This window comes from Lynx canadensis, chromosome C2, assembly GCF_007474595.2.
Source record: "Lynx canadensis isolate LIC74 chromosome C2, mLynCan4.pri.v2, whole genome shotgun sequence".
Lineage (NCBI taxonomy): Eukaryota > Metazoa > Chordata > Mammalia > Carnivora > Felidae > Lynx > Lynx canadensis.
Genome location: NC_044311.2, coordinates 70,207,937 through 70,217,250, shown reverse-complemented (window position 1 = coordinate 70,217,250; position 9,314 = coordinate 70,207,937).

Sequence of the window (9,314 nt, the reverse complement as noted above, 5' to 3'; positions counted from 1 at the left end):
ATAGAATGGTAAAAGACTGGAAGAGATCATTTATAACTCACCAATCCATGGATAATTTACCAAATTAAAGAAATGAAAACTATTTATGCATCTCTAGGTCAACAACAGATAAAATTATAAATTTACCTATTAAGAAGCTCTGACCTTATTGGGAAATGGAAAAAGGTATTTTGTGAGTGTCATTAAAATACACTAAACCAAACCATCCAGATTGTATTCTGTCAACCTCAACCAAGTCCAACTGCTACAGAAAGGGTCATTCTTCTTCCTGGCTAGAGTGCTCCCAGGTAAGGGTAGAGAGCAGTGAAGATACAGGAATATGTACAGAACTGTAACTTCTTAGAGTGTGAGCCTACTGGAAGCCTATGAGATAACCAGGATCCTAGGCTAAGTTTGAATCCAGATGGATACAGCAGGGCCTGTACGTGGTGTAAGACCCTGAGGGTCAAGTGAAATTGCAAGGGGAGAGGCAACCAGTCAGTAGTGCTAAGGAAACAGAAGGTAAATGGCCTAAGATTGGAGCCTGAGATAGATATTTGTTGAGTACCCACTATGTGCCAGGGACTATTCCAGGTACTCTTAACAGAAGGAGAAAGGGGATCAAAAAGTACCAACTTCCAGTTATAAGTAAGTCCTAGGGATGTAATGTAAAGCATGGTGACTATAGTTAATTATACTGTGTCACATATTTGAAAGTTGCTAAAAGAGTAAATCTGAAAAATTCTCATCATAAGAAAACATTTGTAACTATGTGTAGTGATGGTCAGTAACTTACTGTGGTAATCATTTTGCAATATATACAAATATCAAATCATTGTGTTGTGTGTCTTAAACTAATGTTATATGTCAACTACTCCTCAATGAAATTGTTTTAAAAAGTTTTAAATAAAAGAAAAATGAAGAAGGAATCAAGGTCACATAAGATAAGTAAAGTAGTATTCAGAGACCAGAGTTCTCAGAACAAAGGGTGTTAGCTGTCCTGATGCAATTATTTCAATGAAGTCTCAATTATCCCACTTTCATCTTGAATTGTTAAATGAGCCTGCTAACCTGAGGTCAGAACTTAAAGAGCTGTCCCCTGAGCTGTTGAGAGGTCTAGGCACATTCAACCATCACCAGCAGCATTCACAGTAACAACCTGCTCCTGCGTACCAGCATCAAAATGTCTGAAAAATAGAAGTTGGCTTGTGATATTTATGGTGCATAATATATTTTTCTGTCAGATCAAAGACTGCAGATGTCATTTGCCAACATCTTGCTTATTTGATTTATGGAATAATTAATTGTATGCAAGATAAGCCGTGCACTACAAAATGGCAGCTATAATTAATCGACCCTAGCAGCAGAGATCTTTACGTAATTGTGAATGCAAGTTCATAGACCACAAAACCAGTGTCTCCCAAATTGCCTTACTCTTTCTTAATAAAGAGGTGTGGGTCAAGGGCTGTAACCCTTTATAACATTTGGTGCTTTGTAATTTACAAAATGATTTCTAACATGTGCTATTTTGTGGGGTCATTACAACACCCCTATGATGAACACAGATAAGCATTGTTACTTGTGCTGAGGGCTGAGAAACCAAACCCTGAGAAGTGAAGTGACTTGTCCATTGCCACATACTAAGTGAGAGAAACCCAAGCACAGTGACTCTCAAGTCACTGTGGGTAATGCCACATGTCGTGGGATGTTAGGAAAAGCACTGACTTCAAAGTAGGTGGATTTGAATCCTGCTTCTGTCATGCATGGCCTACACAAACAAATCTCTCAATCTCCAGGGGAATGTTTCTTCAAATATAAAAGGGACAGAATAATTTCCATTGCAAGCTTCTGGTGGAGGATTAAATGAAATGAAATAAAGCATGCGACAGCTCCTCTCTCTTGGTGCTTGGAACACAGGAGGTACCTGCACCTTTAGCTTCTGGCTGCTTCACATACTCCAGTCTCTGTGCCCCACCCGACCCTTCATTCTTTTCTATTCCCCCAGTTGCCTGACTTAGCCAGGTGTTCAGTTCATCAAAGGCTCCCCATAATTCTGCCATGTCAAGGGAAGATCAGACAGCCTTAAAGGATCCTTTTCAATACTTCAGTAAAACCTTTCTGAAATAGATCCACTCCAAAGGAGATTGTGCTTCAAATAAAACAATATTTGAGCCAGGTTCACACTTTTTTTTAAGATAACAAATGTACCAGTCTAGACAAAGCCACTTGCATGGGGCACAGAATTTTGACCAGTGTCAGTACAGTAGCTATAGACACTTCCATGTCTGCCTTCAAGGAGCCTAGTGCCTAAAGGGAAGGGCTTACCAAGAGAGAGGACATATATAATAACAAATGTGAGTCCTTAGTTATCTTTTTCATAATGGAATGTGAAAATGTATCTTCCTTCACCCGTCAAGCATAACTCACTGCTAAGAATTACAGTTTTATTTCCTTTACAAATGAGGCAACTGTTCTAATTATAATAATACCCCGTGTTCAAAATACCAACAGTGCTTTTCTTATTAATTTGGTGGTAGACTTGCCCAATCAAAGAGCAACAATTCTTTCCCCAATTTGCATCAGTTCTGACTGCAAATTGTAGGACTTTTTTTAAAAAATAAAATCTCTGTTCTGACTGTATCCATATCACCTGGATGGATTATTTCTGACCAAAATCTTGCTGAAGTGTGTGTGTGTGTGTGTGTGTGTGTGTGTGTGTGTGTGTGTATCATGTGCATATGTATCCTGGAGAATGGGAAAGATGGTGAACGCATTGAGGAATTTACTGTAGAAACCTAACATGGAGTGCAGCTCATGAAATGGGTCAAATAGGCCCTGATTTATTGCTCTCTCTGAGTACATTTTCATCACCATCAATAATACTTCTTGGAGCACAGTCTCCAAGTATGTGATTTCCTCACCAGTCTGTGGACTGTGACTGCAAACTCAGCTACAGAACAACTTTCTAAAACATTCTTAAGGTACCTCCAGATCACATACTGAAGAGGTTAGTCTGTTTTGCGTCAGAGACCCACAAGCACCAATTTTCCTGATCACCCCTCCATGAAGTATGGTCTGTGCTGATCAATTTAATTGAAAGTAACAACTGAAATTAACTGATCAAAATGGTTCTTCTAAGGAGCTCAGCAATATCTGTCATATAAGAGAAAATGAGAAAAATCACCTAAACAGTGAGTTGTTTGTGATCTTGTACCCTGTATAAACATGTTGAATATATTCTCCCTGGATGGTTTTGTTTACACACACACACACACACACGCATGCACACGCGCACATACACACACACACACACACACACACTGATTTCTTTTAATTTGGCAGAAAAGGGGTAGTTCAAAAGAGAAATGGCAGGGAGGGGGGTGTTGTGTAAAATATGTGAGTTACTTTTAGGCAATTAGAATGGATCTTATTTCAACAAACACATAATCAACACCTCTGTAGTAAATGGTCCTGTATGAGGGAATGTTGATAGAAAGATAAAAAAAGGTATGGCAAATAGCCCTCTCAGTGATCACTGTCTAGCTGGGGAGACATGAAGTGTGCCATGACAGTGTGGTGGGGTGAGAGCTGAGGGAGGAACCACAGAGGCTATGGATACATGTTGTGGGGGAGGCAAGGAGCCATCTCTGAAGAGGTGATGGATAGACTGGATGGTTGAGTGGGAAAAGCCCGGAGCAAGGGGAGAAGGGAACATTTGGGAGAGGACATAAACTCTGAAGGGAGCACCACAGATTAAGGGCAGAGCACAACAATGCATTGATGCCAGGGCAGCGAAAGGGAAAATGGTAAGAGCTAAGGTAGGGTCAGATCTTCACCGGCTTCATATGGCCAGCTACGGAGAAAGTTCAGAATGATTTCAACAGATTATATGATTCAATTTACTTTCAGAGGCATCCGTGGCAGCAGGGTGGAGGGTGGATCAAGGAGGGCGAGGGGGGAAGGCAGGGATGCATCAGAGGCTGTGGTAGTCACTGTCACCGTTCAAGTGCTTGAATCAAGGCAGTCAGAGGAACACCGGTAAGGAGGAGGGAATATAGTATAAAAAAGTCTATTCAGCTAATGTACTGGTGATTTAAAAAGTGAAATCACTTTATAAATTCAGTCATGGTATAGGGAGAATGCTTCATTCTCTCCTGGTCTCATTTGGCAGCCTAAAAGGTGGTGTGCGCATGAGGAACTTTTAGTTTTTATGGTGATTCAGTACTCTGTTTTTATCACAATGAAATTGATAACCAAAATCTGGAAAGGAGAGTCTTTGACTTACTCGGGATAACATAAAGGAGCCCCCTTGGCTCTTTCATTATTAATACAGAAGATAGTAGTTAACATTTACACATCAAAAATACCTAATGTTTGCTAGGACTATCATTAAAAGTAGCAAAACTGGCCATGGCAATGTTGGTTGTCAAGGGGAAGCTTCCAGATGAGCCATGCCACTCAACCCATGGAGTGTTTCTGAATCAAACACAGGCAGTTACAGGGGGTGTAGTTACAGAGGAGCAGCCTGGAAACGGAAGAACAAAATAATCTCTCCAACATAAAACACTTATTTGCTATTTTGTGCCTAAAAGTTGCTCCTTGGATCCAACTCAAAAATGTGTCACAAAAGACAGATTGTTTTTCCGGCTTACTCTTTTTTTCTCCAGATGTCACTAAATGTTCAAATGTTCATAGTGTTGCTGTGTACAGAACAGAAGCTGTTCAGGAGTGTGCTCGCTCGCTCGCTCTCTCTCTCTCTCTCTCTCAGTATTCCCAGATTACTTTTTGTTTCATATTCCACCAGGTATAGCTGGAACACATTTTTTTTGTTCTTAAATATATAATCATATATATTTTTTATTTCCTCTGCACAAAATTGTGTAGCATATTAAGTAGATTATAACTTGTTTGCTACGCAGAAATGTTAATGATTTTTTTCTCCCTTACTAAAGACTATTTGCATCTAAATGATGTTAGATTTTTTTTGCCCACCTCAGAATGATCAAAGTGAATTTAGTCCTGCTTATCTTTCATGTTGAACAGAAGTCCTACCTATACCCATGTGGTTATGTGAATACGTATATGGGTGTGGGAAGGTGATGGCTAGTACAAGGGAAAGATATAAAAAGTTTAGAGATAAAAATTATAGGGATTAAAGGTCTCTAAATATTAGGTAGCTAATTGTTATGCCTCCCCATCAGGCCTCCTTTTTGATACTGTGGACGCAAGAAAATGTACACCATTATTTTCATCCCTAATCCTTCACTGCATTTTCACAAAATGTTTCTCAAATACCTGTGATACATCTACTGAGTTCAGTTCATGGTACTAGAGGAATCAGCCAGGAAGACAGTGTTGGATGATTATAGATATTTATAAAGCAAACCAGACTGAGGGATCTGGGGAAATACAAAGACAGTTGAATGAAGAGATTGGAAAAAATGCAGGAATTATGTTCATTTGTAGGAATTGGGGAATGTTTCACAAAAGAGATTTCGAACCTGGAGGATGGGTAAGTGTTCTTAGTGGAAATACAGACAGTTCATAAGGAGGAAGTAGCAAAGACAAAGCCAAGGTGAGAGCAAAGGGTGTGCTAGAGGGAGAGTGCAACCACATAGGCACATTTGGCTGAGCATGATGTAATAGAAATGAGCAGGAGAAGAGTTGGGTAGGAAAAGTTGGGCCAGGGTGTGAGGTCCCTGTGAACACCCAAGGCAGATGGACATATTTGAGTTAGAAAGAGAGAGCCAATGCGAAGTTTTGAGTAGGAAAATGACTACCACAACCATATTTAAGAAAAATTTATCTGGCACTCATATATTTTAAAGAGATGGGGAGGGAAGACATGATAAATTAGGAAGCAGGGAAATTAGAACATTATCTCATTAAGAAAGGAGACATTGCGTAGGGCCTGAAGAGAAATAGTGAGATTAGAAAAAAGAAGCTAAATGCATACTCATTCTTTATCATGGTGAGTGCATCATTTTCTTGTGGTTGGCAAAGTACTTCTCTATGTGTAGAAATAAGATGGTTCCCATGAGTGATGGTTCATCGTGGAATATTTCAGAGGTATATCAATTCGTTGATGTTGATACATTTCCTGCAAGGGCCCGCTTACTCATTAGTGCTCATGTATTTACTACATATATATGTACACACATTTACACAAACATATATATATATATATATATATATATATATATATACACTATATATAAATGTACACACACCCACACACACACAGTAAGTCTTTCTTTTTTAGGAAACAGAATGAGGTGGGAGGATATTATGGAATGTGGAGAGATAGAACATTAATGAAAACTAACCATTCAAAAGGATTGACCTTTCATTAGATTCTACAGATCTATTGAGACAAAATCCCAGGGTTTTGATGTCAAAGAGCTATCCAGGGGTCACATGTTAAAAAGGCATACGGACAGGCAAAGAAAATAGGAACTATGTGCTAGAAAGCATGTAGGATAATTATTCAATCAACATTTAACAAATCTATATCCATCACTGTGCTAGATGCTGGTGAGAATAAAACAAGGATGGCCATCTAGACCCTTACATAGATCATCGTCGAGCATGATACTTGGTAAAGATAGAGGGAAATAGGGAGAACAGGGTGTGAAAGCATGGATTGGAAGCATGTTGTGCCAGAATCATCAAAAAGGTAGGAAACACTGGCTTGCAAGTATTTACCTGTTAAGAGAAGAAGATTCTTTCACAGGCACTTTTATTCACCCAACTTTTGGATGGAGAGGTTTCATTTGGATGGAGAGGTTTCCTGAAGAAGGCCATCATCTGACAGAACGTGGGAGCTATTGTCAGGCAGACTTGATAGGACGTGCCTGGGGAGGAAGATGACAGGAAGCCTTGAGCTTGGGCGATCGAAGGGGTGAGGGATGATGTCAGTGCCTGTCCTCTCCCTCCATCTACCCTGAAAGAACCCTGCCCCCCTTCAGTGGACTCGCTTTCCCATGTGTGTACCCTATCCCACGTACACATTTGATAGTTGGTGGGAAGAAAGGGGGAAAAGGAGTAGTTTTAGGTCAAGTTTCCATACTTTCAGAATCCAGGTTGAATACAGCCATTAGGAAAAATGAAGTACCGATTTCTCTTTTCTTAAATATTCCCTTGCTTCTTGACTCTAAGTCCCTCCCCTTCACCTCCAACCCTGTCCTTTCTCACAGTGAGTCCTGGACACTGGTCATGTTTCTGTAATCGCAAGTCTCCTGTAATCGCAAATGAGGATCTCATTTTTTTTCAGGGATAATTCAGGGATAATTATACAAGGATAATTCAGCCCAAGAAAAATAGGTTTCATTTCCTTTTTTTTTTTTTTTTTTCCTCCTTCATAGTACCATATGAAGTATAGTACTCTCTACAGCAGAGGTTCTCAACCTTGGCCACACATTAGAATAATTTGGGGACCTTGTAAAACTCCCAATGTATAAGCCATACCGAAGGATCTTTGGGGGTGAAACTCAGGCACCAGTATTTTTAAAGCTCCCCATGTGATTCCAATGTGCGGCCAGGATTAAGAAGCACTGATCAACAACAACACCTAATTACCTCCCAATTCCCCAAACTGGCATTTATTTTTATGACTTTCCTGGTATCAAATGTCTTTGCTTATTTACTTCCCGAAAAAAAACAAAACCAAACCTGCACAGTTGTCAAAAACTAGGTCAAATGCCCCTTCCTCTGGTAAGTCCTCTTTTCTTCCCCATTACCAGTCTGAACTTAATTGTTCCTTCCCCTCACTGCCTCCAAATGACTCGTATCCGTCCTAACACACGGGACACTTGGCTTCAGACTTCAGATACTTGTGGACACGACTTTTTCCCCAATAAATTTCAAGCTATTTAAGATAGGGATTGGGCTTATTCATTTTCATGTCGTGAGCGTTCAATAAATATTTTGAAATCAAATTAAAATGGCCAAAAGTAAATAATACAAATAAATCCATACTTTGCCTGTATATGGTATGGGCGACGACTTGTGCCTTCTATTAAAAACACGTTCTTTGGAAAATCCATAATACCATTTCTTATAAAGCATGAGATATGATTTACTATTCCTGGCAATAGCTGCTGCTTCACAATGATAACTTCGAAGTCAGTGATAACATAATTCAGCAGACATGGTGATTCTCAATCTACACGTGACACCATATGGGCTTCAATATAGAATTACTTCCTGCTCATACAAATACACTCCAGGTTTTGTTTTGTAAATCTTAACTTAGATTAAATGAGCATTGGCCAAAGCATCTAAGTCCTCCCAGGATAATGGCTACAGACTGAGGGAAAGATAGGAGGGGGTAGAGGAGGTAGTGAGGGAGAGAGGGAGGGTGTTGTGAATATAACAGATGCATAAAACCCACTCCTGGAAGAGACAATTTACGCATGACCAACACATCGTCCCTGCGTTCCAAGTGTCCCTGTCTTTCCTCTCTGCTCCCATTTAAAACCTGGATTTAATTATATCTTGGTGTATTGACTGCCTCCACTATCAAAGGGGACCAACTTGAAAGCACATATCATGTTTTACTCATTTTTTCCTACATAGCACTTGCCTATCACAGTTCCTGTCACACAACAGGAGTCAAAAAACTATTTCGAGCCAGCAATTGAACAAAAGGAATAACTTTGAATTGAGAAAGTAGGTATTCGTGTGAATAGTTCTGTCTCAAAAATATTCCGGTTTGTTGCCTGCAGAAAGCAAGCACCAATTCCTGAGAGACCCACAGGTACAGCAATTTAAATAGGTACCTGATTAGATATGAACACCAAGGAGAAAAGTAATTGAATACACAAATGATAAGTCAAGCAAATATTACCTGGTTAAGTGATATCACTTGAAAATGTGCAAAATTCAAGTTATAAATTTCACTTGCCTGCTCAAAAATCTTAAGAATTTACAGTTAGCTCTAGGTCCAGAACCATGATGAGGCAAGTGAGGCTCCCACTTCAGGTGAGAAATTTAAGGGAGTCAAAAATCCTTGATGATCAAGATAATAATATTTAATATAATATTTTCAAATATAAAAAACAGTGCAAAAATCCATTATGAATAATTATAAGAACAAAATCCACATGGGATTTGTAAAACATATTAGCATTATTATATCATTAGCAGTATCATAACAAACTATTATATGAGTGTTACTACATTATGCTGTTAATAAAGGGCCCAGTATGATAATGACAGCCGGTAGGCTTTGGGGGTTTTTTTAGAATGAATTTTGCTTTTTTGCTTTTTGGGGTTTTTTTAATTTTAAAGAGTGAGAGAGAGCTCCATTGGGGGAGAGGGACAGAAGGAGAGAG